This window comes from Capra hircus, chromosome 26 (assembly GCF_001704415.2).
Source record: "Capra hircus breed San Clemente chromosome 26, ASM170441v1, whole genome shotgun sequence".
In the NCBI taxonomy this organism is placed as follows: Eukaryota; Metazoa; Chordata; class Mammalia; order Artiodactyla; family Bovidae; genus Capra; species Capra hircus.
Genome location: NC_030833.1, coordinates 40768133 through 40795572, shown reverse-complemented (window position 1 = coordinate 40795572; position 27440 = coordinate 40768133). Strand labels below are relative to the sequence as shown.

The window sequence follows — 27440 nt, the reverse complement described above, 5'->3', positions numbered from 1 at the left end:
GCCATATCCTCATTGTCAGCGAGGTGGGGTACAAAAGAGTGGTGGGAGTGTGGGAAACGAAGTGCATATTCCCAGTTGAAAGGAGACACATACTTCTTGGTTCCAGATGATGGCTGCTAGATCCCACCATGGTCCAAAAATTGCAAATTCTTCCTACTTTCTAGCACATGCCCAAAGTCTGAATTTTTATAAGGTTTCCTGATTTTACTTGTTTATTTTCTTAATTTTTGGCTGCACCTCACAGCATGTGAGGCCTTAGTTTCCCAACCAAGAATGGAGCTGTGCCCATAGTTTTGGAAGGCAGAGTCTTAACTACTGGACCATCAAGGAAATCCCCAAATTTCCTGATTTTAAAATTTAGACTCAAATTTAAAATTCGAAAGCAAAACAACCCCTCCTTGACTCCTTCCCCTCCAATGACATCATTGCTTCTTAAAAATCAAGGCTGCAGACTGCCTGCAACAGTCAGACCTCTCCATTTCAAAACCCAGCGCAGGTGTGTGTGTCCAGTCTCTTAGTCATGTCTGACTCTTTAAAGACCCCAGGTTCCTCTGTCCAAGGGATTCCCCAGGCAAGAACATTGCAGTGGGTTGCCATTTCCTTCTTCAGGGGGTCTTCCTGACCAAGGAGCGGAACTAGCGTCTCCTGCGTCTAATGCACTGAGGGCAGATTCTTTACCCGCTGAGCCACCAGAGAAGGCCTCTAGGTAGGTAACCTGGGACAAATTACCTTGCTTCTTTGTGTCTCAGTCATGGGAAAAAGCAGTAACTTTTCTAACGCTGTGGAGAGGATGACGTATGATTTCACGTGAAGAGTGCCTGGCTCAATGCCAAGGCCATACTAAAAACACTACACATGTTAATATAATATCCAGCATATATAATAGCTTTCATTACCAGAGGACAAGGAGTGGGCAGAAAGGAAGAGGACTAAAGGGTTTCATGGTGGTGGTGGGTAATGGATAAATCTCAAGATGGAATTCCTAACAAGAGGTCTAATGAGATTTTCCATCAAAACCCTTTCCTTCCTCTGACTCCAATGCGAGTGTGTGTGCGCGCTCAGTCGTGTCTGACTCTTTGCAACCTCATGGATTGCAGCCCGCCAGGCTCTTCTGTCCATAGGATTTTCCAGGCAAGAATACTGGACTGGGTTGCCATTTCCTCCCTCAGGAGATCTTCCTAAGCCAGGGAAGGAAGCCCAGACTCCTGTGTCTCCTGCATTGGCAGACGGATTCTTTACCACTGCGCCACGAGTTCACGCTCGAATCCTACTGTATCACCACACGTGTACACTTAAAAGGCATCTACTCTGGTCCACCTGGGTGACACTGATGGCGGAGCAAAATGAAAATTCCGGGCGAGCAAGGGAGGGGCAGAGTTTCAGAAGAGAAAGTCGCGCTCCATCGCTCCATCATTTCACACTCCCTCTAGGTCGAAAGCAGAGACCCGCTTCCAACCGGGAGCTCTCTCTGCGGACCACTGGAGGCCGCCGCCACCGCCGCCGCCGCGGGGGAGGATGAGGGCGGAGGCAGAGGCGGAGGCGGCACCGAGGGGCGCGAGCAGAGGCGGCCAGGACCATCGCAGGGGCAGTTTATTATCTTGCGGCGGCGGAAGCAGGGACGGCTGCTGCAGGCTCGGTTTCGCCAGGCCTGCGCGTGGGGTTTTGAGGGAGCTATCTGCCCCGAGGCTGGGGAGCCACGGCGGCGAAGAGAAGGAGGGGAGGAGCGCACCGAAACCCAGCAAGTGAAAGCCGCAGAGCACCACCAGGCCGCAGAGCAGCGGAGGAGGGTCGCCGAAGCCAGGGAGCGGGCGCCTGCTCCCTGGGCGCGCTATCACCCGGCGGCACCGCCTTCTAGCAAAAGCCACCGCGGCCCCGGGCTGCAGCGGCCAGACGGATGCCCAGGCCACACGGCAGGCGTGGAGAGAGCCGCTGCAGTCGCCGTGCCACGCGGGCTCCGGACTTCAGAGGCTGCTGGTGAGTAGGCGCGCGCGCCCGCGGGTGAGCGCGCACCGGTACAGATGCGTGTGCACGCCGGGCGCGTGTGCCACAGGCCTGGCGCGCACTCGCCCCTCTTCCGCTAGCGGCGTCCTGTCCCGGGCTTGCTCCGCGGGAGGAAAATGCGCTGTGCCAGCCGCTCACTTCCTTCCTGCCGGCCGTGCGATCGCCTGTCTCCGCCTGCGTTGCCTCTGTCCGCCCCCCGGCGGGCCCCCAGGGGTTAGTTTCACCTTGATGGGGAAAGCAGGAAGCTGTGACTCCTGGGGGGCAGGGCGGGACCCTGGCGGTGATCCATGTACCCGCGTGTGTTTCTGGTTTGGACTTGGGGTGCGGCCTCGGAGATGGTTCAGAGAGCCCACCGCACTGTCTTTGGGGGTGCGTGGTGTGGGGAAGGAAGGGGCGAGGTTGGAAAAACGGGCGTCCTGGAGGGACGTGTGGCAGGTCTTTGTATCTGATGCTTACTGTTATGCCCTTGATGAGCCACACTTAAGGCTTTTTCCCTCTCACCTGAATAACGTATAAGCCTTAACTGAAAGCCTTAATGAAATGCACAAAGTGGCAGGTCACTAAAACATTATTTTCCAGAACTTTATGAAAGAACCCCACACCGCTGATAGTCAGGAGCCTCAGGTGTTGTAATTACAGACATTTAGAAATAAAGAAACAAGAAGTAATTCAGGAAGCAGAACCTGATGGGGGGGACTGAAGGAAATCTTAAGTGCTTGAGTGGCATAGGGGTGGCTTTATGGAAATCAGTGTTTGGTAGCAAGTAAAACAGAAATCTAAGTGAGCTCCGGAGAGCACCCTGCGTTCCAAACATCCTGCTAGCCACTGAGAATAAAATGAAGTCCTGGGTTTTAAGGCGTTTCCGAGTTTATAATGGATAATCATCAGGATGCTGATTTATGATTTCATGATTCAAGGCCCTGTCAAGGTCAGTATGGCAGATTCGTTTCAGCAGTTCAAGTACACCTGAATGGTTGATTTTCTGTTTCGAGTTTAGGGGAGTAATTTTTTATGGTGGTTTTATATAGAGATGAAGATGTTTATATAGAGATGTTTTCTATGTTTTTCCAAACCTTGTTTTAGTTGGCAGTCTTTGTGGGATGGATGCTAACTTTAACTTCAAAGATGTACTCTGTGACTCTGTTATAGTGGGCATTATATAGCTTCTCTGTGAAGATCTATGTTTCCATTTAATACTGAGTCAGTGCCTTTGAGAATTAGGTTCCTCTTTACCATTTACTCCGTTACATCTTTTTCATTCAGAAACTTGAGATGTTATCGGAATCCCCCTGGAAAATGAACTGGCTGCTTGTTTTCTGTTCAGGCGTATATACAGCAACTTGCTTGCCTCTTGGGAATCTGCTCTCAAATATACTACTTTAACTGTAATTTATGTATCAGCTGGTTCTTGGGAATTTTAGGAAGAAACTTGTTTTCTTACACTCTTTTGTCAAGGAAGCACCATTTAAATCAGCAAGTAGAGAATCCTTCTACTTTATCCACTGTGGTCTTCAGGGCCAGTTTCTTGCCTACTTTCACCCTGTTTCATAAGCCTCATTCCCAGTGAGAGGCTTGGAGGGAGAAATGGGAGCATCGTGGTCCCCAGGATGGAGGGGACCTCAGTAAAGAGACTTGTTCCTGGAGAGGATACTCTTTCTGGGATTGGCTTCAGAGAAAGACTGATAAAAATAGTTAAAGAATTGTTAGCAATAGTTATCTCTCTCTTTTTTTAAGCACAAAGGACTTAACACAGTTTGATCACATTCCTCCCTCAAGGATTCTTCTCAAACCTACTTCCAGCTACAATCCAGGGAATGAGGTTGCCTTTTACAGAGAAGGAAAGCCTGGTGATTTTTGCTCAAAATCTGAGGGGTAGAAGAAATAGTAGATGCTGCCCAGAAACTACCAGGTGCCTCCCTGGAGGACACATTTACCCATTAGACACACTTTTAAACCACTGGGCTTGTGATTCTGTCTAATCCTAGCATTTTTTTTCCTCGGCCCTGTGAAAAATTTAGAAGTAACTTCAGTTGAAACTATGAAAAGTGACTCATGGTCATTCTGGAAAATATGATCGTCAGTTCCCTGTCTTTGGAGGCTAATATTTAAGCTGTACACTAACTGTTCATTTAAATGAATACCAATTCTAGAATCTTCCCATGCTTACTATATAACCTCTTTTAATGTTGATTGTTTCTAGCCATCACTTTATAGGAATCATTAACCATTTCACCAAAATGGAGCCAATTGATACAGTCAACTAAGACCAGCTGAAGGAACAATAGCAATCCTTCTAAAACAAAATGAAAAACCACTGTAGTGGTACCTACTGACTTGCTTATTTCAGCTGTCTGAACATGTGAGTTGTGCAACTGGATGTGTTGAGTGTACATTCAGAAATCCTGAGTTGACATCAGAACGTTCAACTCAGGAATGATCTGGATGTAGCTACATCTGGATATGCCCTTTGTCAGAAATTAGTTGGATTTCTAAGCAAATCAGATGAACTTCTAGTACAATCCTTCATCTTTTCATGCTGAGTGGAAAAGTCACTTACACATTTGACAAATAGCCAAGTCTTTGAAGTTCATGTTTGATTTTCTTTCTGAGTTTTAAATTAAATCTATACTATGTTTGTCCATTGATGTGGTTGGAAAAAAGACATTAATTCAGACCACTGGTTACTTAGCAATTTGTATTTATTAAAGGCAGCTCTGTGAGATAAGAACCAGTAATTCATATTTTTGCTTAGCTCTAGTTAGCCTTTCAAGACCCTCTTGGAAATGAATGCATTGTGTGATCTTGAATATGAAGGGTGTTATGCTTCCACCTCCCCTCCTTTTTTTAATAGTTCTCATTTTCCATCCTCAGTCATTGGAGGTTTACCCTGTGATTCATGATCTAATTTCAGAGTGAAAGATCAGAAAGCTGACTGAAATTTACCTAGATATTAACATTATAGTGCATATAGTAAAGCAGATTTTTCTCTGGTATTCTTCCCTTTTGAGACTTCAGTCAAGCTGTTTAAGATGAGATACTTAAATATTTAAGTTTTTTTCTCTTGGGCTGTGCCCAAAATAAATAAAATTTTTAAACTGCTTATCATGGTTTTGAAGTAGCACAAACACTGCTATTCTCTGCATAATGAAACATGGCCTTTCTTATCAAGTATTTATTTGGTAAGTAGGCACCAGAGCACTTGAACAAGAGTTAAAGTCATGTTCCTTTCATGTCTTATTAAGGTCCTTGAAAGCAAGGGAGTGGAAATTTGATTTTGGCAACATAGCCAATTCAAGATAGGTTTCTTGAAAGGAGCAGGCATGAAAGAATCTTTATGGAAAGGCACTTTGGCAATTGGGTGGTGAGTGGACTGGCAAAAGGAGAGAGTACAGGTGTAATCAGGTGTCAGATAATGACAGCCTAACGTAGGATCGCAGTGACACTGGGATGAAGAAGGGAAAACTTTAGACAACCAGACATCAGGATTCTTTGTTTCATGTAGAAGAGAGGTGTTAACCTGGGGTACATACAGTGTGGTCACACACCTATTCCACATCCACAGAACACCTCCCCACTTGATGAAAATATTCTTTCCTCCCAAGCCCTGATGTAACCTCAGACTCTTGCAAACATTTGACAAATGCTTATTAATAAGCACTAGTTATGAAACATGTGCCATGTGCTAGGCACTGTACTCAGCCTTTACACGTGTTGTCTCGAAGATGATATACTGGTTAGGAACATGAACTCTTTTTGCCATTTACGAGTTATGTGTCTTTGAGTGAGTTCCTAAGTTTTCTGAGCTTCAGTTTATTCGTCTTTGAATTGGGGTGTTAGTTTTTCTCTCTAAGGTTTGGGGGAGGAGTAAATGAATAAATAGATATAAATGGAAAGCTCTAAGAAGTGTCTGACATGAGGTTAATTGCCCCATGTGTTTGTTATTATTATTATTAATTCATAAAACAATCTTATGCAATAGGTACAATTTTGCAGATTAAAAAACTGAAGCACAAAGAAGCTAGGTAAATTGCTCAGGGTCATTGCTCAGAGAGTGACAGAGCTGAGCATCAAACTTGAGACAGTCTGACTCAGTGTCTGCTTTCCTGACTTAGGTGGGGACACTGATTGGAGTGAGACAAGTAGGGGCTCGTCTTCATGAGAGTTGGTGCTCCAATCATTTCCACTGTAGAGTTTATCGTCCCCTATATAGAATTAGTACTCAGATTCTTGTACAAAATTTTGCTATTTTTCCTTGATGTTTAATGGTTTTGTAAATGGTATTTTTCATTAAATTCCTTATTAAGAAGGGTTCCAATTTGTTTTTGCCTAAAAGTTGACCTATGTGATTCTATTCATTTGTAACATCCCTTCTTATACCTAGTGAACCTTTGCTGGAGGCAGGAAGGTGTGTGTGTGTGTGTGTGTGTGAGTTGTTCAGTCGTGTCCGACTCTTTGAGACCCCAGGGACTGTAGCCCGCCAGGCTCCTCTGTCCATGGGATTCTCCAGGTGAGAAGCCTGGAGCGAGTTGCCATTTCCTACTCTAGGGGATCTTGCTGACCCAGGGATCAAACCCAGGTCTCCTGCATTGAAGGCAGATTCTTTACCATCTGAGCCACCAGGGAAGCCCGTGTAATGTGTACTATGTATCTTTTATACAATGTGTGTGTGTGCTGAGTTGCTTTAGTTGTGTCCAACTCACTGCAACCCTATGGACCCAGGGATCAAACCTGTGTCTCCTACATTGCAGGCAGATTCTTAACCCACTGAGCTGCCTGGGAAGCTACAATGTATGTAGTGTATACATAATATAATGTGTACATTATATAAATGTGTGCATTATAAAATATATACATTATATGTAATATATATGCTGTATAATACATTATATTAGGGAGATATTTATATATAATCACTGCATAAGGAGAGATGTTACAGATGAGTATGTATATATTATATTATTGGAAATGTATCAGTAGTTTGAAAAATTGCTATGCCATCCACGTTTATCCACCTTTTTAGAGTCTCACATATCTCCCATTCATAAGCCATGGTGAAGTTATGATGCCATTTCATGACCATTTTTATTCAGAATACTTTAGAGTATTAATATTTTAATTTAAATATTTTAACTTTAATATTAAAGTTAAAATTAAATTTTATTTTAGTTTAATTTAAATTTAATATTAAAGTTAAATATCAGCTGTTCTTTGACTTGTTGAAATAATTACATCACATCTAATTATAAAAGGCCAGACCTTTTTTATTATTGGACCTGCCACTAACATTATATTATACTTCAGCTATACCTCAATTTTTAAAAAATAGATACCAGATTTTAATTAGAGGTGGTAAGACTGCTGTGGTAACAAAGAATAAAAAATTCTCAATTCCTCCAGAACTTCTTTAGGAAGGAGTATGTCAGCACTGATTCCAGTATTTTAACATTACGTTGGTGGTGGTGGTCAGTCACTCAGTTGTCTCTTTTTGCAACCCCGTGGATTGCAGCATGCCGGGCTTCCCTGTGCTCTACTATTTCCCAGAGTTTGCTCAAGTTCATGTCCACTGAGTTGGTGATGCTATCTAACCATCTCATCCTCTGCAACTCTCTTCGCCTTTTGCCTTAAATTTTTCACAGCATCAAGGTTTTTTCCAATGAGTTGGCTCTTCACATCAGGTGTCCAAAGTATTGGAGCTTCAGCTTTAGCAACAATCCTTCCAGTGAATATTCAGGTTGATTTCCCTTGGGATTGACTGGTTTGATCTCCTTGCAGTCCAAGGGATTCTCAACAGTCTTTTGCAGCACCACTATTCGAAAGCATCAATTCTTCGGCGTTCAGCCTTTTTTATGGTCCAACTATCACATTTGTACATGAACACTGGAAAAACCATAACTTTGACTATATATGGACCTTTGTTGGCAAAGTAATGTCTTTGCTTTTTAATATGCTGTCTAGGTTTGTCGTAGCTTTCCTTCTAAGAAGCAAGTGTCTTTTAATTTCATGGCAGCAGTTACCATCCACACTGATTTTGGAGCCCAAGAAAAGAAAATCTGTCACTGCTTCCACTTTTTCCCCTTCTATTTGCTGTGAAGTGATGGGAAAAGATGCCGTGATACTAGTTTTTTTTAATATTGAGTTTTAAGCCAACTGTTCCACTCACCTTTTTCTAGGCAAGGCTGTTTAGTTCCTTTTCACTTTTTGGCTCTTTAGTTCCTCTTCACTTTCTGCCATTAGAATGGTATCATCTGCATATCTGAGGTCATTGATATTTCTCCCTGCAATCTTGATTCTAGCTTATGGCTCATCCAACCCAACATTTCACATGATGTACTTTGCATAGAAGTTAAATAAGCAGGCTGACAATATACAGCCTCATACTCTTTTCCCAATTTTGAACCAGTCAGTTGTTCTATGTAAGGTTCTAACTGTTGCTTCTTGACCTGCATACAGGTTTCTCAGGAGACAGATCATGTAGTCTGGTGTTCCCATCTCTTTAAGAATTTTCCACAGTTTGCTGTGATTCACATAGTCCAAGGCTTTCTCATAGTCAATGAAGCAGAAGTAGATTTTTTTCTGGAATCCCCTTGCCTTTTTTATAGTTCAATGAATGTTGGCAGTTTAGTCCTTATAATTATTTGTTCTCATAAATAACTTTCAGAAATTTGTAACTCATTGTTTTTTTCTAAGGAGGCAAAAACTATTCTGGGTCTTGTGTAAAAAGTTCATGGATACTATTTAGTTGAGGAATATTTTTTAAATCTGATTTTAAAAAATATAGCCTGTGTTGTTTGATTTTACCCTTTTGTGTAAGTAATTATTTAACTGAAGTCCAGTTTATTTAAAGGAACTGTTTTAAAAATTTGTGAGTTTAAACTTAATTAAGGATGAAAGAATTTGAGTTTTGATGAATTTGGTGTTTTGCTTTTACACGTTTGCTATACTTAGGTTTCAGCAGTACTGCAGTAACTGAACCAAAGATTCAACCCAGGCTCATATAAGAGATAACTGTTCAGAGACCCATCACAAATTATTCACTTTCATTGCTTCACTTGATTTGACTCTGGTTTATCTGGAAACAGGTGGCCAGTGATGAGTCATATTTAACCCTTCTAGGCCCCAGTTAACATTGCCTGCCTGTTTTGTCTTTGCATGTACTTAGAGGTACACTCTAAGGTACCTCTTAGGGTGGGTCTCTGGGGGAGTATCACATTTCAGACTTGAATGGCTAGGCCAATAATCAACTGTGCACCTTTTCATTAAAAGCAGAAAGAAAACTGTAATCACTAATGGCCATCTTGGTTAACTTCTGCTCATCTAAGGACCCTGTAATTGTATTTAACCAGTTGCTGGAGCCTTGTGTTTTAACTCTGGGAGCATGAATTTCAGCCACTGGGAAGAAATATGGGGAGGCCTTCATGCCTGTGGGTTCACGCTTCAGTCTTCTGATGGGTTGACTCCTCTTTTTTTTTTTCCAATCTGTTTTGTCCTTGAAAGATTGGCTTTAAGTTGTTCCACAAGGTAAATTTTCTTTAACGGGAAGAACAATTGGAAGTGGTGAATGGAATGAGGTTAGAAAAGAGAAACCTAGAATAAATCCTTCATACATTCCTGTTTTTGTAAAAATGGGGCAGAGAAACTGCTTATTGAATCATTATACCTCTTTAAGGGGGAAAAAATGAAAATCATTTGGAATCAGTAGTGGATGTGGAACTTTTTTGTCCAAATATTGAAAAGTTCAAGAAATTCAAATATGGCTTTGAAAGAAATGTAAATGACATTCTTAGGAGATTAAGGTTCTTTATCTTTCATCAGAATGTTAGTGAAAGTGTTAGTCACTCAGTTGTGTCCAACTCTTTGTGACCTCATGGACTGTAGGCCACCAGGCTCCTCTGTCCATGGAATTCTCCAGGCAAGAATGCTGGAGTGGGCAGCCATTTCTTTCTCCAGGGGATCTTCCCAACCCAGGGATCGAACCCGAGCCTCCTGCATTGCCGGCAGGTTCTCTACCATCTGAGCCACAAGGGAAGCCCTTTCTTTTTGTCAAGTGTAATATTATTGAAAGACTTAGAGGTCACTAAGGCCGTGCATCTCAAACTAGTCTCGGAAAACCAGAATGACTTCCATGCCACCCCTATCAGTTTTAAAAAATATATTTGTTTTATTTTTTGGCCATGTAGTATGTGAGATCTTAGTTTCCCAACTAGGAACTGAACCTGTGCCCCTACATTGGAAGTGCAGGGCCATAACCCCTGGAGCACCAGAGAAGTCCTCCCATAGGTTATTTATTATTCAGTAGGTCTAGACAGGGCCTGGGAGACTTCTTTTAACAACCTTTTCAGAGAATTCTGATGCAGGTGGTCCATAAACCATACTTAGAGGAAAAGCTATTTAGAAGCTAAATTCAATTTCATATTCAGATTTGTGCTTAAGTTTTATTCATGTATTCCTCTGACTTTCATATACATTTTTATGGAATAACGTATCAGTGCTACCTTGGGGTTTTTATGTCACCCAATACTGTGTTTTATTCCCTTGTTATTACCTACTTTTAAATAGATGAAATCAGAAAACCACAGAGTTGGTGGGAAGTTTTAGAAAGGATGTCGAACCTTCTGAATGGCGGATGTTGGGGTAGGGCAGAGAGGGTTTGCTCAAAAGGAGAAGTAGAGGAAGCCGTATATTACGAAGCAGTGGAAACAAGTCAGTAGTGCACAGCACCGAGGGCTGGCAAGAGTGTTTGGACCTCTTCTGGTAGGCAGTAGGTTGCCAGTTGCTTTTTTGAGCAGGGGACTAACCTGATGCAAACAAGCCTTACTCTTATGCAAGGGACACCTGATACCTGGTCCAGAAGAGAGGATTCATGAAAGGCAGCAGGCAGCAGGTGAGCACTTAGGCCTTGATTTTAGCAGGACTGACTGAAAGGTTCATGAAGCAGAGTTCTCCCAAGCTGTTTTCCGTAACGTCTATAGCCAGTGAATTGCTGTCTCCAGCAGCCACAGTGGTGGTGGCAGTGTTAAAGAGTCCGCCTGCCAACAGAGGAGACGCGGGTTCGATCTCTGGGTCGGGAGGATCCCCTGGAGAAGGAAATGGCAACCCACTCCAGCATTCTTGCCTGGAAAATTCCATGGACAGAGGAACCTGGTGGGCTACAGTCCATGGGGTTCACAAAGGACTCAAAGGTGACTTTACTAAACAGCAACAGGCAGCTGCATGTTATGGTGTAACATCAAGGTCACCCAGCCCAGCCATAAGGACATATAGTCTCTCTCAGCTTTGAGAGCCCTTGAGTAACTGTATATTTCAACTAGTATTACTGCCATAACATGGTTGGGCATGAGTCTCACATTAGACCAGGGAAATAAACTCAGGGAATAATTGATCAGAATAATTGATCAGAATCCATACATCTAGAACTGGCAGGGCTGGACTAAAAATCTGGAGCTACCTACTTAGGATTTATAGGCTTTTCTAAAAAAAGTATTATTTGTCTGATTATAAAGTGATACATATCTGTAACAAATTATATTGAAAGTGAAAGTGTTAGTCTCAGCTGTGCCCGACTCTTTTCGACCCCCTGTACTTCAGCTCACCAGGCTCCTCTGTCCATGGAATTCTCCAGGCAAGAGTACTGGAGCAGGTCACCATTCCCTTCTCTAAGGTATCTTCTCAACCCAGGGACCAAACCAAGGTCTCCCACGTTGCAGACAGATTCTTACCGTCTGAATCACCAGCTGAAAACAATCCAGTGTATGTTATTCAACTTATTTCTTGCAAACACCAACATACATTAAATACATATGTATTAGGAATACAAGATGGGAGTCGTATTATTTTACAACTTGCTTTTTTTTCACTTAGTGCTGTAATTGGGACAACTTCCTGGTTCAGAGCATACAGATGTAAGTCTTTTCTAGTGGCTTCATTTACTATAGAAATCTTTGTTTTCAAATAACCTCTTGCATATTTCCATTTCCTCCTACATATTTCAGTTTCCAGAACTGTACTATTTTTAAGCTATTCTGCGTTGATTTAGAGCAAATGTGTGTTTGAGTGTGTGTGTGTATGTGTGTGTGTGTTATTAGTGTTTTATTGGGCGGGACAGTCTATGGGAAAAACTTGGAATTGCTGGGTCAACAGAAACATGTACTATTTTTTAAACAGCCAATTTTTCTTCCAGTCTTCAATATTAAGTATGATGGATCATGTAACGTTTATGAAAGAAATGAAAATACAGTTTCAAATTCATAGTTTCGTAATTACTAGTGAAATTAACATTCTTTCACATGTTGCTTAGCCATTCATAGTTCTCTCATGACTTGTTCATTTGCCTATTTTTATTCAACTTTTTAATCTCTTCCTTACTGTTACCCAAATATGCCTTATAGTTTAGACATAGCCGGTATTATATATATTGCATGTGGTGCAAACTTTTTTCCCTTTGTTGTCCTTTGTTGAAGGGATTGTTAAGGTACTAGCTGAACATTTTACAAATATGTAACGTTACATAATTTCAGACTTACAGAGAACTGCAAAAATAGTACACAGAATTTCTGTGTATCCTTTACCCATTTTCCCCAAATGTTAGCACCTCATTAATCATGGTAGTTATCAAAATAGGATGCTAATGTTGTTACAATGCTATATTGCCTAGTCTACAGGTCTTGCTCGCGTTCCACCAGTGCCCTCCTTCTGGTCCAGAGCCCCCATCCACGGTTCCTAGTCCACAGTCTGCCCGCCCCGTCCTCCTGGTCCAGAGCCCCATCCAGGGTCACACGTGCATCCTGTCCCACGCTCCTCCACCAGTCCCGCCCAGAGCCCCATCCAGGGTCACACGTGGAATTTTGCTGTCCTCTCTTCTTAGTCCCTTTTGGTCAGAAATGTTCACTCAGTCTTTGTCTGTCTTTCATCATCTTGACACGTTTTCGGAACACTGGCCAGTTGTTTTGTAGAAAATCCCTCAGTATAGGTTTGTCTTATATTTCTTCATGAGTGTATGACTCAGAGTGTGGCTTAGTCTGGAAGTAGTCAAAAATATCTGCCTGAGGAAGAGATGCTTAAACTAACCCTGGAAGGATACAGAGGAAGTAGACGTGTGAAATGAGGGTTCAGAGAAGGCTGGTGGTTTGGCAGCTGGATCAGACCCAGCTCTGTGGGACCTATTAAAGATAGGTGATATTGACAGTGATGGGAAGCTGTTACAGGGTTTTAAGGGAAGAAATGACAATATTTGAATGGCATGCCGGTTGTATGTAGAATTAAACAAAGAGGCAGTGATGGAAACAAATAGACCAATTAGAAGGCTATTCTAGTGATGCAGACATAATAAGGAGTGACACAGATTAGGCTCCTCTGAGGAAAGATGGTGAGAAAATGCAGATTTATCTTGAGGGTGACTCAGTAGATAGAGTGATAGGATGGATGTGGATTGAGGGAGGAAGGAGATGTATTGCAACTGTTTCCAGGTTTTCCCAGGTTTGTGTAACTGATTGGATGTTGATGGCATTCACTGAAATACAGGAGAAATCTCTTCTGAAGTCAGATGCACCACCATCTCTGCTTCCCTTACACGCAACATTCACAGTATCTTTGCCTGCTTGTGCTCCTGAATCCCAGTCTGTCCACTTCACTTCCAGGTTCTATGTGTTTTCCCCTTAGAATCTCTCCCAATAGCTATTTACCCTTCTACATTCTTTTTACCACTCTCAGTCCAGTCCTGGGGTACCTCAAACACAGTTGCATCCTTGCCTCCTTTCTGAATTGCCAGTATCTTTTTTGCTATGTAAGTTTACCCATCATTCACAGACTCTGTTTTTTTCAGCTTCACTGAGGTATTATTAACAGTGTTAGGTGCTCAGTCATGTCCAACTCTTTGCATCCACATGGACCAGAGCCTGTCAGGGACCTCTGTCCATGGAATTCTCCAGGCAAGAATACTGGAGGGGGTAGCCATTCCCTTCTCCAAGCGATCCTCCCAACCCAGGGATGGAACCCAGGTCTCCTGCATTGCAGGCAGATTCTTCACCACGTGAGCCACCAGAGATTACTTCATTTGAATAAATAATGTACTATGTGTCTAGTTTGGGCAGATCACCTTATTGAGCAGAGTTGAGAGTTAAACAAGAAGCTAAGCAAAATTGAAGAGATTCAGGGTCAGGTTGCCTCATGATAAAAAGAAACTGTGTCCTTGTCAGACTCCTTACATAAAAATAAGTTCCACACAGATCAAAGGTATTCATTCAAAAATAACTAACCATAAAATTACTCGGAGAAAAAGATTGGTAGACATATTTAAAATTTTTATCATTAGTGAGTTTGAAGACCCTCTAAAGAATGATGTATAACCCAGGTATCATAAAGGAAAAATAGATCTATTAGGCTAAAACTTTAAAAATTTTGTATAAAAAGTAAACAACCTTCAACAAAAATTCCAACTAAACTAATAAATATAGAATAATGATATAGAAGGACAGAAATATAAAATCCACCATTTTCAAACTCTGCAGAAATAAGTGCTTCAGGAATGAATCATCTTTGAATGCTAAAATGAATAGGCAAAAGTATATTTGCATTTCTCAAAGTAACTCACTATAAGATACTTTGTAATTATAAGAGGAAAATTAGTGTCTCTACAGGGAAGAAACCTGGCAGATGTAACTTAGGTGATCAAAGTTGACATCGAGTAACAAGGCAAATCAGTGTCTTCCTGAAGTACTGAGAAGAACACGTCACCACTTCTGAGGTATTTTTGCCCCCAAAATGCATAACTATCTGTTGTATTTTGTATTTGTAGCACTTACCACAGTTTTAAGGATTTATTTGTGCAGATGGTTAATATCTTAGCATCTCTCTGCTCAACTTCCTGCCTCTGGCAGAATATAAGTTTCATAAGATCAGTAGTGTCTGTATATTTGCTCACTAGCTCCTAGCAGGAAGTAGGAGCTTCATAAATAATGTTGAATAAGTCAATGAATGAGTGAATTTACTTAGAGGTAATACTTGTGGGAAAGAGGTAGTTAGCCTTGGAACTGTTGAGTTCTCACTCAATCCCAGTTGGATGCCATGGTCAAAGTGGCTGGAGTGAAGACACAGTGCTCAGACTAAGCCTTAATTGAAGCCTTGAAAGAAACCTGGGATAAAAGAACATTAAGAGAAAAGACTTAACATAAAGTGTGTTAAAAGAAAAAGCTGGCTTGAAACTCAACATTCAAAAAACGAAGATCATGGCATCCGGTCCCATCACTTCATGGCAAATAGATGGGGAAACAATGGAAACAGTGACAGACTTTATTTTCTTGGGCTCCAAAATCACTGTGGATGGTGACGGCAGCCATGAAATTAAAAGACACTTGCTCCTTGAAAGAAGAGTAATGACACACCTAGACAGCATATTAAAAAGCAGAGACATTACTTTGCCTACAAAAGTCCATATAGTCAAAGCTGTGGTTTTTCCAATAGTCATGTACGGATGTGAGAGCTGGACAGTAAAAAAAAGTGCTAAAGAATTGATGCTTTGGAACTGTGGTGCTGGCAAAGACTCTTGAGAGTCCCTTGGCCTGCAAGGAGATTAAACCAATCAGTCCTAAAGGAAATCAGTCCTGAGTATTCGTTGGAAGGACTGATGCTAAAGCTGAAGCTCCAATACTTTGGCACTCAGTGCATTAGGAAAAAGTTCTCAAGACAGTTACCAATAACCTCTAAACGCCTGGCCTTGATCAGCTGAACAGTACCTGCTGCTGCTGTGATGCACTGATGTGCACTGATGTGAAGAGCTAACTCATCAGAAAAGACCCTGATGCTGGGACAGATTGAAGGCAAGAGGAGAAGGGGGCGATAGAGGATGAGCTGGTGGGATGGCATCACCAACTCAATGGACATGAGTTTGAGCAAGCTCCAGATATGGTGAAGGACAGGGAAACCTGGCCTGCTGCAGTCTATGAGGTTGCAAAGATTCAGACACGACTGAGTGGCTGAACAACAAAGGTGAGGGAAGTGGGAGGAGAACGGAACTACCTCTACTTCATTTAAAATGAGGCAGGAGTTTGTTTTAAAGGCAATGGCGACCCACTCCAGTGTTCTTGCCTGGAAAATCCCATGGGTGGAGGAGCCTGATAGGCTGCAGGCCATGGGGTCGCTAAGAGTCGGACACGACTGAGCAACTTCACTTTCACTCTTCACTTTCATGCATTGAAGGACATGGCAACCCACTCCAGTGTTCTTGCCTGGAGAATCCCAGGGACGGAGGAGCCTGGTGGGCTGCCGTCTATGGGGTCACACAGAGTCAGACACGACTGAAGCGACTTAGCAGCAGCAGCAGCAGCAGCAGCAGGTACTGTTCAGCTGATCAAGGCCAGGCGTTTAGAGGTTATTGGTAACTGTCTTAGAGAACTTTTTCCTAATGCACTGAGTCTCAGGTTTCAATGAACATAAAGATCTTCTGGGGCACTTGATAAAAATAGAGATCTGTGGGGCACCCTTCCCAGAAATTCTGACTCGGTGAGGCATAGAAATCTGTTTCTTGTTAACAACTACCCTCCTCCTCTACTGAGTAATTATGCTGCAGGTGGCCCAGGAACCACACTCAGAGGAAACTACATCAGAGTGGAGGGATGTCAGCTGCAGGGAAGGAAAATAGGAAGTGAGTGGGGTGTGCAAAGAGAAACAGGGAACTGGACTGTCACTTGCTAATGATTTGGGCAATACATTGGGGCTTCCCTGATGGTTCAGCCAGTAAAGTGTCCACTTGCAATGCAGGAGACATAGGAGATGATTCCCTGGAAGAGGAAATGGCAACTCACTCCAGAGTTCTTGCCTGAAACGTCCCATGGACAGAGGACCTTGATGGGCTATAGTTCATAGGGTCACAAAGGGTCGGACATAACTGAGCGACCAAGCACACAATTGGCAGTATAGGGAATTTTTTAAGCATTTAAAAGTAACCTTACAGGGAACGTTTTGGAAGGACACAGCCTGTTTTGATTTTGTCCACTACATTGAAGAGATTGTCTACTTCAAAACCAGAAGTGTGACTGCAGCTGTCTATTAAAATATGTTGAACAGTTAGAATATTTCCTGTGGTTGAGAAACCCTGGAGAAGCAGTGGATGGGAGGTATTCTAAGACAACTTTTGCTTTTGAAAATAGTGCTGGATTAAATTCATCTTGTTCGTGTACTGCCCTTAGGAAATATATGAAAATTAATTGATTAATAATGCCCAAGGACTGACCTCATCTCTGGGCTTCAGGCATCTGTCAGGCAAAGAAAATGATATTTAGAAATTTTATTTCTGACTCATTATGCTTCGTTGAATTAGATAACTTCTGGATGGTATTTTCTTACAAGCAAATTACAATAAAAGGAAAGTATGTTCAAGTGGATATTAGAGTTTGGTGGTTTATGGGCGGTTTATCTTTAGAATGCATAATTTCTAGGAAATTCTAGTATTTTAACAGCAAGATAACACAGTTGAGCTCTTGTGAATTTATGGTGATAAATTAGCTGCATTTCTTCCCAGCACTTCAAATTCATTTTCCGAATGTTTTTATGAAGTTTTTATTGTTTTATGAAAATATTAATTGAATCATCTCATTTAAAAATACAGCAGAATCATAGATTAGTACATTTATGAGCATATGAAATGCCTTTTGAATATCACAATTTATTTTATTTTTGTATTGAAGTATAGTTGATTTATAATATCATCTTAGTTTCAGATGTACAGAAAACCAATTCAGTCATGCATACGTATTTTTTTCTAATTCTCATCCATTATAAGTTATATGACATTGACTATAGTTCCCTGTGTTATACAGCGCATACTTGTTACCTATTTTATATATAGTATTTTAGATCTGTTAATTCCCTGCTCCTAATTTATCCCTACCTCCATTTCCCCTTTGGGAAGCTTGTTTTGTATCTCTGAGTCTGTTCTGTTTTGTAAATAAGTTCATTTGTATTACTTTTTAGGTTCCACGTATAACTGATATCATATAATACCATCCATGTTGCTACAAAGGCAATTATTTCATTCTTTCTTATGGCCAAGAATTTGAATACCACAACTGCAAATTTATGTTAAAAACCAGCAAATATTTTAAATTGAACTGTCTTGGTTAAATAACTATGCATTGAATTTCTTTTTTTTAATGTTTATTTTTATTTATTTACTTATTTTTTAGCTGTGCTGGGTCTTCATTGCTTTGAAGGCTTTTCTCTAGTTGCAGCCCGTGGGGTCGGTGCGCAGGCTTCTCTTGTTGCGGAGCACAGGCTCTAGGGTGTGCAGACTTCAACAGCTGCAGCACGTGGGCTCAGTACTTGCAGAGCTGGGCTCTAGTGCACAGGCTGTAGTTTTTGGCACACAGGCGCAGTTTCCCCATGGCACACAGGATCTTCCCAGACCAGGGATCAAACCCCCGTCTCCTACATTGGCAGGCCAGTTCTTTACCACTGAGCCACCGAGGAAGCCCTGCATTGAATTTCTTAACTACATATTCCAGGCGTTCAGTCCACAGACATCGAATCATCCTGCCTAAGAAACAAGTGGAGGGAATGGATGCCCTTTTACTTTTCGGCAGCAGAAAGACTATGAATCAGATGCTAGTAATGCCAGACTGAAGTCTCATTTCTGCTCTTATCCGAAGCCCAAGAATTTGACCTTCCCATGATTTCATCATTGACTATTAAATATGAATTGCCAGTATCACTGTGTGACTAATAGCATGAACTCTGGGATCTTACACACCTAGCTTTAAGTCTTTGCTCCACCGCTTAGTTAACTTGCTTACCTATTCTAGGCTCTAGTTTCCTGTAAAATGGAGACGATGATCGTTATCAGTTGATGAGTGCTTCCTGCCAAGCCTCTTGCCACCGTTGGTTTCATCTAGACTCAACTGCCTCCTGTTTGATAAGGCTGTTGTGAGGACTGAGCTCACGGGGGTTAGTACATTATTTCAGTTAACCAGGGAAGGAAAGCTTTTGGTTAGTTGCGTGTGTGTGTGTTAGTCGCTCAGTCGTGTCTGACTCTTTGCGACCCCATGGATTGTAGTCTGCCAGACTCCCCACCGTCCATAAGATTTCCTAGGCAAGAATACTGAAGTGGGTTGTCATTTCCTTCTCCAGCAGATCTTCCCCACCCAGGGATTAAACCTAGGTCTCCTGCGTTGTAGATAGATTCTTTACAGTCTGAGCCACCAGAGAAGCCCTATCTGTTATTATTATGATAGCTTTTGCTGAAGTAAAGGTGATATACATAGTCTTACCTCACCTTCGCAGAACTCAGCTTGCTCTTATCTAGAAGGAAGTGGAGGCAGGGGGGGAAGGTAAGAAAAATGACTTTTGAGCAACCAAATTATAAGTCATGTAGCAGTCATTGTAATCAGCATGTAGTTTACTCACAGGAGACTATACAGGAGATCCCTTCAGACCTGTGTCCAGTTCAGCTTTGATTTTACAAATAAGCTCAAATTAGAGTGATTGAGCTAGACTAAAAGGAGAGAAAGACTGAAGTCAGAGCAGTTTGGTGAAGTTATTTTTCCAAGTGATTTTCTGGATGAAAGCAAGTTAGAAATAGAGGGAAACATTGCTGTTAGCAGGTACATTGAAATGAGGCTGAGTCATCAAGAAAGAGTATATAATGTACTGTGTGTGTGTGTTAAGTTGCTCAGTCATGTCCAGCTCTTTGCAATCCTATGGACTATAGCCTGCCAGGCTCCTCTGTCCATGGCATTTTTCAGGCAAGAATACTGGAACTGTTTGCCATTTCCTACTCTAGGAGATCTTCCCAACCCAGGGATCTCTTGGGTCTCCTGCATTGGCAGATGAATTCTTTACCACTCTTTATATTTTAATCAAAGAAAAATATAATATTGTCTTAGAAATATTTACTTCGACAGGTAAATCTCACAAAATTCTTCTCCTTCTTTGTCTTATTGATATTCAGAATCACCACTTTCACCACTGGATTCACATCGGTAAATACCAGGATTTCCCTGTATTGCCAGAGTAGCCCTGTATCAATTAGGCAGCAGATTATGGAATCCTAAGAGTGCCTTAGACAATGGTACTTGTGTCTTACACAATAACAGTTCAGAGAAGAATGGTTTCAAGATAACTTTAGCAGCTCAGCAGTATCTGCAAGGAGCCAGGCTCCCTCCACCCTCCACCTCTGCCATCCTCCGCACACCAGCTGCCTCTTAGGCTTGACCCATCTAGGTTGCAAGAAGGCTGCTGCATTTCAAGTTTTACATGAAGACACATGTCCAGCTGATGAAAAGGCGCATATTCTGCAGTCTATTTGTATAGGAGATGAAAGTCTCTCAGAGTCCTCCCAACAAATTGCTTCCTTCTTGTCCCTTTGTCCAAGATTTGGTCAACTGTCAGCTAGTCGAGTCCTGAGTGCCAAGGAGGCTGGAAAAGTGAGTATCTCTAGTGAGATTGGACCCTGCTGGCAGGAAGAATGGTGAGGGGTGGAGGAGTGGGCAGCTGTTGGATAGACAACTGACAGTGTCTGGCAAAAAGCTAAGTGCAACAAAGCAAGTAGTTAGACATTAGTCATTTCTGATATCTACAATAGAAGTCTGTATCACTTTACTTTCCTAACCGTTTGATGTGAAAAAGGGGCTGATTTTTTTTTTATCTTCCTACTGTGTGCCAGGAACTATAATAGAATTTTGTTTGTGTGTTACTTTAAATAAATTTCCATTCCAGTTCTTCTGGAAAACTGTTATTTCTCTCCATTTAATAGATGAAGATAAAGTGCACAAAAAAGTTAAATAAGACACCATTGCACTGCTTTCTCACAAGTGGTAGAAGCTGGAATCTCCTACAGGTATATGGCCCCAAAGCCTGAACTGTTGGGTTAAGACTATGCAGCGACTTCTTCCTGGTGTCAGAACGAACACTGTAGTGCACTTTGAGAAATAATTCTCTTATGGCCCAAAGTGCGACTTGATTGCACTCAGGGTGGCCTAGATTTACCTCAGGGTAATTTAAAACATATGTTGGGTGTGGTGATTTATTTAACTGAAGCAACTGCATTCCTGCCGATTGATCTAATCTAAGCCACACTGCCAAGGTGTGTTTACCTTTGGATATCCTTCTGAGGATGGGTTCCCCTGGTGGCTCAGATGGTAAAGAGTCTGCCTGAAATGCAGGAGACCTGGGTTTGATCTCTGGGTTGGGGGACAGCTATCCACTCCAGTATTCTTGTCTGGAGAATTCCTTGGACAGAGGAGCCTGGCAGGCTACAGTCCATGGGGTTGCAAAGCATCAGACACGGCTGAGTGACTAACACAACATCCTCCTGGAGATAGGAGACAAACACCTGATCCCCAATGAGTACTCACATGTAGTACTTAATAAGCATATAAAAAAATCAATAAAAGCTAGTTCTCGTATTTGGATCAAATTTCATATTTATCTTACCAATATTTTAATACAAATAAGATATCCTCTGGGTCACAGCAGATTTCTGATCTACAAATATTATGTAGAAATAATCTTTCAAGTATAAAAAAATAATCTTGGGTTTTAATGTCTGAATCCTTCCAAATAGCAAGAATGGGCTTAGGTCATTTTTTTTTTTCTTTTTCTTTTCCTGAAGCAGGTGCCAATCTGTAAATGTGTGACTCAGGAGCTCCATCTTTCTGCGTCTGTCATTAAAGGCATGGGAGTGACCCTTTGCTTCCTTTTATCTAAATCAGATTAGGTCGCTGCAGCCCACGGCCTGCGTTATGATCATTGCCTTTATCTCCAGCTGTGAACTGCACCCTTTTCTTCCTGGAAAACATGAACTATAACCCAGTGGGGAGAAGAAAGGCTGCTGGAGTGACCAATCAGAAATGAGGCCCCGGGACATGCGTGAGGTGTTCTGGCCTCTCGCCTGCCAGCAGCCTGCACCTGCTTATCCAGTTCTGTACAGCGGTCAGTCTGAAGGGAGTGCCAGGGAGCCAATGACGTGTTTGCGCCCAGGTCTCACTGGCTGTCTTATGTGCCCCGTCTCTAAGGAGACTGTTCACTGCCTGGTTGGTCTGTATTCTATACTTTGTATTCTGGAAAATCTGGTTCTGTGTGTGCAAGGAAGTTAGGATTCTGAGCTTACACACACACACACACCACACACACACACAGTAAGAAAAAGAAGGAAAATTAAGGGAATTAAAAATTAAGGCTCAAAAGGTCACAAAAGAAACACTGTGTTAACCAGTCGGACATTTTCCTCTTTTTCTTGACGTTACTTGCTCCTGGCTATAAAGTGCAAGATTATAGAGCTGCTTCATTTCCTTGGGGGCAGTTGAGACACACAGACATCCAGGTGGGACCCTGAACCCAGAAGGATCCTGGTGTTGGGTGTAATACCTTGAGGGCATAGAGAGAGTAAACGTCAAAGCTGTATCAGTTTGGAGAGGGTCGTGCCCCCTCCCAGGCCACTCTTGGCTGAGATTTGATTTTTGCCCCACCTCCTCTGGGCAGAGTCAGGAGTTGCTCAGATGGTTCCTGGAGCTACCTGTTAGCTGTTCCACGGGTACTGGGGTTGGTCTCCGTGTGCTCACTGTAAATATATGGTCCCGAAACCCCTTCTGTGCCTGATTCCCCCACAGTGTTGTATGTAAGGATGAACAGAGAGAGGACTCTTTACTCTTTAAAAGGTCCATTCAAAGAGGAGATATGGTTGTGTCTTTGGAACCTACAGTCCAGAGATAAAGGCAAGAAAAGAGGAGCTCTAAAACAAAAAGAACTTTCTAGAGGTATCTTACAGGCTAAATGTATCGCAAGGCTGTAGTTTAGATGTTATCAAGCTTCAGGAATATGGGCTCTTCTGGGAGCAGAGAGTAGGGAGCAGGTTGAGATTAAATCAGGCATTCCTGATGAATGTTTCTGGTTTAGTTGGAGACCACTCTGAGGGTTTCCCTGGTAGCTCAGCTGGTAAAGAGTCCACCTGCAATGTAGGAGACTCTAGTTTGATTCCTGGGTCAGGAAGATGCCCTGGAGAAGGGATAGGCTACCCATGCCAGTATTCTTGGGCTTCCCTGGTGGCTCAGATGGTAAAGAATCTGCCTGCAATGTGGGAGACCTGGTTCGATCCCTGGGTTAGGAAGGGTATAGAGGAGGGAATGGCAACCCACTCCAGTATTCTTGCCTGGAGAATCCCCATGGACAGAGGAGCCTGGTGGCTACAGTCCATGGGATCACAAAGAGTCAGACACAACTGGGCAACTAAGTAGAGCACAGCACAGACCACTCTGAACTGATGGAGTGGTGAGGAGCCCGGCTGTGAATGAGAAGTGAGCCTGGGAGGGTCCAATGAGGATGACTAGCAAGTGGATAATGAAGTTGGGCCTCGCACCCAAGCTGAAGCCAAAGGCTGTCTTTGCACTATGTGCTCCTGGAGGCTCCACTTGAAAAAAAAAAAAAATTATTTAGGCTGTGCTGAGTCTTAGTTATAGAACCATCCTAATTCCCCACCCAGGGATCTAACCCAGGCCCCCTGCTTTGGGAGTGCAGATTCTTAGCCACTGGACCGCCAGGAAGTCCCAGAGCCTCCACTTTGAAAAGGGACTTTATTTGTGTATGATGTCGAGTCCTTTCCCTGTGCCTTTGGCATCCTCTGGGGTGTCCTGTTTCTGTATTTTTCTGACCCTCCAAACTGCACGGTTTATCTTATCTCTAGCACTCGAAGTCACCTTCAGTCTGTCCTCCCATGATAAGTGCTGAAGTGTGAGGATCTGGAGAAGACAGCGTTTCCAGCATCGTGCCAGCTCTCCTGTCATTGATGTTACGTGGATTACTTCCTTCCTTTAAGGACCATTTGCTTATTATTATGGCACCTAATTTGTCTTTCCTTCCGCTGGAAATGGAGGAAATACTAGACATCAAATTGGCTTGATCCACTGCAGTCAGCAAGGCGCCATCACCTCTCCCCTCTTCCCTTGCTGCCCATAGTCCATTTTCAATAGCACACCCCATGGTCACTTTTTAAATTACACTGCCATAGATGTCCCTCATTTGCCCATAGCCCTAAATAGTTCCCCATTTAACTCTGAGTAAAAGTGAAAGTCTGTTTGGTGACTTTGTGGTGACCTCTTACTTTCCTTGCCTCTCTTGTTTCATGTCCCACCACTCTCCTCTCCGTTCACCCTGCTCCTCTTGCTTTTTCTCAAACACACAAAACACAAAAAGACGCATTGCCGCTTTAGGGCATCTGCACTGGCTGTTTCCTGATCCTCATCTCCTTCAAGCCCCTGCTTCTTTTTGGCTTCAAAGTGGAGTGTGTGTGGTGGGGGGGAGGGGGGTGGGGCTTCCCGGGTGGCTTAGTGGATAAAGAATCCACCTGCAGTCCAGGAGATGCAGATTCAATATCTGGGTGGGGAAGATTCTCTGTAGGAGGGCTTGACAGCCCATTCCAGTAATCTTGCCTGGAGAATCCAATGGACAGAGGAGCCTGGCAGGCTATAGTTCATGGGGTCCCAAAGAGTGGGACATGACTGAAGCAACTGAGCATGCACGCATGTGTGTGTGTATATACATATATGTTTATGTGAGTGTATATATAGACCTTATTATGTAGGAAGCACTGTTAGAAACTCAGGATAGCAGACAAATAACAACTAATAAGTATTCCAAGTATCAGGCTCAGTGGAGCCAGATTCTGATTTTTTTTTTTTAAGAGAAGCTTTAATCTGAATTTTTATATGAAATCTCTCAGTTTTTAAATGTTGATAACTAAATTAGAATTTCTAAATTTACTGTGACAACAAAATTAAATATTTATCACCACCATACGTTGCCTTTGGGCTTTGCTTATAATATCTGCTAGTTTGAAGGATAACACAGTATCAATTCAGAAGCAGTCTGCAACTTTTAGATGATAAGTGGATCTTAGAGGATGGGCGGGATTTAGGTGTGCTGTGGGGAGGAAAGAGGGTAGGAGTGGTTTTTTTGTGGCTTCTGGTACCTGGAGCAAAGGTGTGGAGGCAGGACAGGCAGAGTGCTGACACCAGGGTTGGGGAAGGGTGATGGAGGAGGTACATTCTTCGCAGTAATGGCAGTAGTCCCCTTGGGTTATACTGAACTACCCTTTTTAGGTTAAACTTACTGCGTTTGTCAGTATACAGATCCAAACAAAGTATTAGGTAAGACAGAAACTTATTTTTGTCATAATGGTCTGAGTGTAAGCAAACTAGAATGGTCCTCTTCTCGATTCACGAAGGCTCATTCTCATAGGCCAAAGATGGCTCAGCTGCAGGTTAGCATTCCAGCCGGTGGGAAGGGAAGGGGAGGATGGGTGAAGGCCGTGACCCTTTCTTTAAAGGCAGGATCCAGACTTTGATCACAGGACTTGTGTTCACACCCTGTTGGCCAGAACTTGGTAACATGGCCACATCTGATTCCAAGAAAGCCAAGAAGTGTAGGTTTTTACCCCGGTGGCTATAAAAAGGTTACATTTTTATAGTAGAAAAAGAGAATGGGTATTGCAGGTTATATAGCCATCCATCACATTTGCTCTGGTGGGTACTGGGTTATCTGAGGTAAGGTATCTCTTTTTATGTCCTCAATTTTCTAATTATTTTAGTAAGACTTCCGTGGTACAAATGGAAGGTGATCCTTGAAAAAAAATTCTATTTATGTTTTTATTTTGGGCTGTGCTGGGTCTTTGCTGCTGCACGGAGTTTTCTCGAGTTGCAGCGAGCAGGGGCTACTCCCCAGCTGTCATGAGCGGGCTTCTCATTGCAGTGGCTTCTCTTGTGGCAGAGCACGGGCTTCAGGGTGCCAGTGCTTCAGCAGCCGCAGCACATGGGCTCAGTAATTGCAGCTCCCAGACGCTAGAGCACAGGTTCAATAGTTGTGGTGCAGGGGCTCAGTCACTTCACTGTCGGTGAAATCTTCCAGGACCAGGGATCAAACCAGTCTTCAACACTGGCAGGCAGATCCTCTACCACTGAGCCACCAAGGAGGCCCCAGAAGGTGATCCTTGACAACAGTTTTTTCATCTTTTAGATTCTATAGCCCACTGTATTTCTGGTTAAATCAAGGTAGCTTGGTGAGGTTTGTTTGTTTGTTTCTTTGTTTGCATAAAAGGTCTAGAGCAGCTGGTTTTCAATTTTTTGTTGTTTTTGTTCTTGGGACCCCTTTGCACTCTTAAAGATGACTAAGAACCCTGAAAAGATTTGTTTCTGTGGAGTAAAGAGAGGGTTAACTATTGGTTTTCATCTATAGCAACTCAGTAAATTCTGGTGTTTCAGATATATTGAATTAAACACTTTATATATCTAGAAGCTCCTCGTGGAAAGCTTTGACTTCTGTGCACGCTTATCATTGCTTTTGGCTACCCAGCTCTGTATCTACCTTTTCGCACTTGGCAGATCCTGCTTTGCCTCCTATGGAGGAGTAAAGCACTAGATACTTGCACTCTCAACCCCCTTCGCAGCCTGGCTGCAGGCATGTGACCTAGGTTCTGCCGGTCAGATGCACTTCCATCTCATATTTTGAAATAGAAACCAGTGACATGAGAAAGTGTGTGGCCGCTCCCCAGGTGATTTCCAGGACAGCAGCTGGTGTTGGCAGTGGAAGCTGCTGGCTGCCCTACCCGTCAGCGACAGGCAGCGGGCCGCAGCTGCTGTGTGATTTGGGGTGATGTTCCCAGATATGTAGCCTCCAAGCCCAGTTTCTCTGGCCCTCTTGGAAGTTTGTGATCCTTCCATTCCTTCCATTATCATTCTGTGTGTTCTTTGCTTGAAACTGAGAATCCTGCTTGATCCATTCTCAGATGTGGCGTCTTTCAAAGCATTGCTTGGAAGTCTCATGAATCAGAATTACCTGGGCCACGTCCTAACAATCCGTGCCTGTCAGTGGACTTGAAACTAATGGATCCAGAAGCCTTTTGAGTTCCAGGAATCTGAATTTCATTCGTTTTATTTTTTCTTCTTTGGCCATGCCAAAGAAGGTTGCCTAGTGGATCAGATGGTGAAGAATCTGCCTGCAATGCAGGAGACCCAGGTTTGATTCCTAAGTTGGGAAGATCCCCTGGAGAAGGAAATGGCAACCCACTTCAGTATTCTTGCCTGCATAATCCCATGGTTGGAGGAGCCTGGTGGGCTACAGCCATGGGGTCACAGGGTCGGAGACAACTGAGCGACTTACACTTTCTTTGGCCATGCCACCTGGCATGTGGGATCTCAGTTCCCCCACCAAGGATCAAACCCACCCCCATCCCCACTACACTGGAGCACAGAGTCTTAACCCCTGGACCACCAGGGAAGTCCCAGCAACCTGCATCTTAAACATCTCAGGTTTATATGATTTTAGAACTGCTTTCCTAATGTTTCCAACTGTTTTAATTATTTGTGCTCTGTTTAAAGATCTGAGTAAGCCCTCAAAGAATTCACTGTTTTTAGGAGACTCTAATCAATGAGTAACGAGTATTTCTTGTCCTCTTCTCTCTCCAC

General features: G+C 42.8%; 1 protein-coding gene across 2 annotated transcripts in view; it reads left to right on the top strand.

Annotated features, from left to right (window-relative positions):
• Window positions 1463-27440, top strand: part of STAMBPL1 (STAM binding protein like 1) — a 50902-nt gene continuing 24924 nt past the window's right edge. The window contains exon 1 of one of the 2 annotated variants that reach the window (XM_018041652.1): window positions 1463-1974. The gene's annotated coding sequence lies outside the window, so the exon portion shown is untranslated. Of the gene's footprint in view, window positions 1975-2044; window positions 2215-27440 lie in introns of those variants that run through there. The other variant, XM_005698189.2, reaches the window with a different exon arrangement.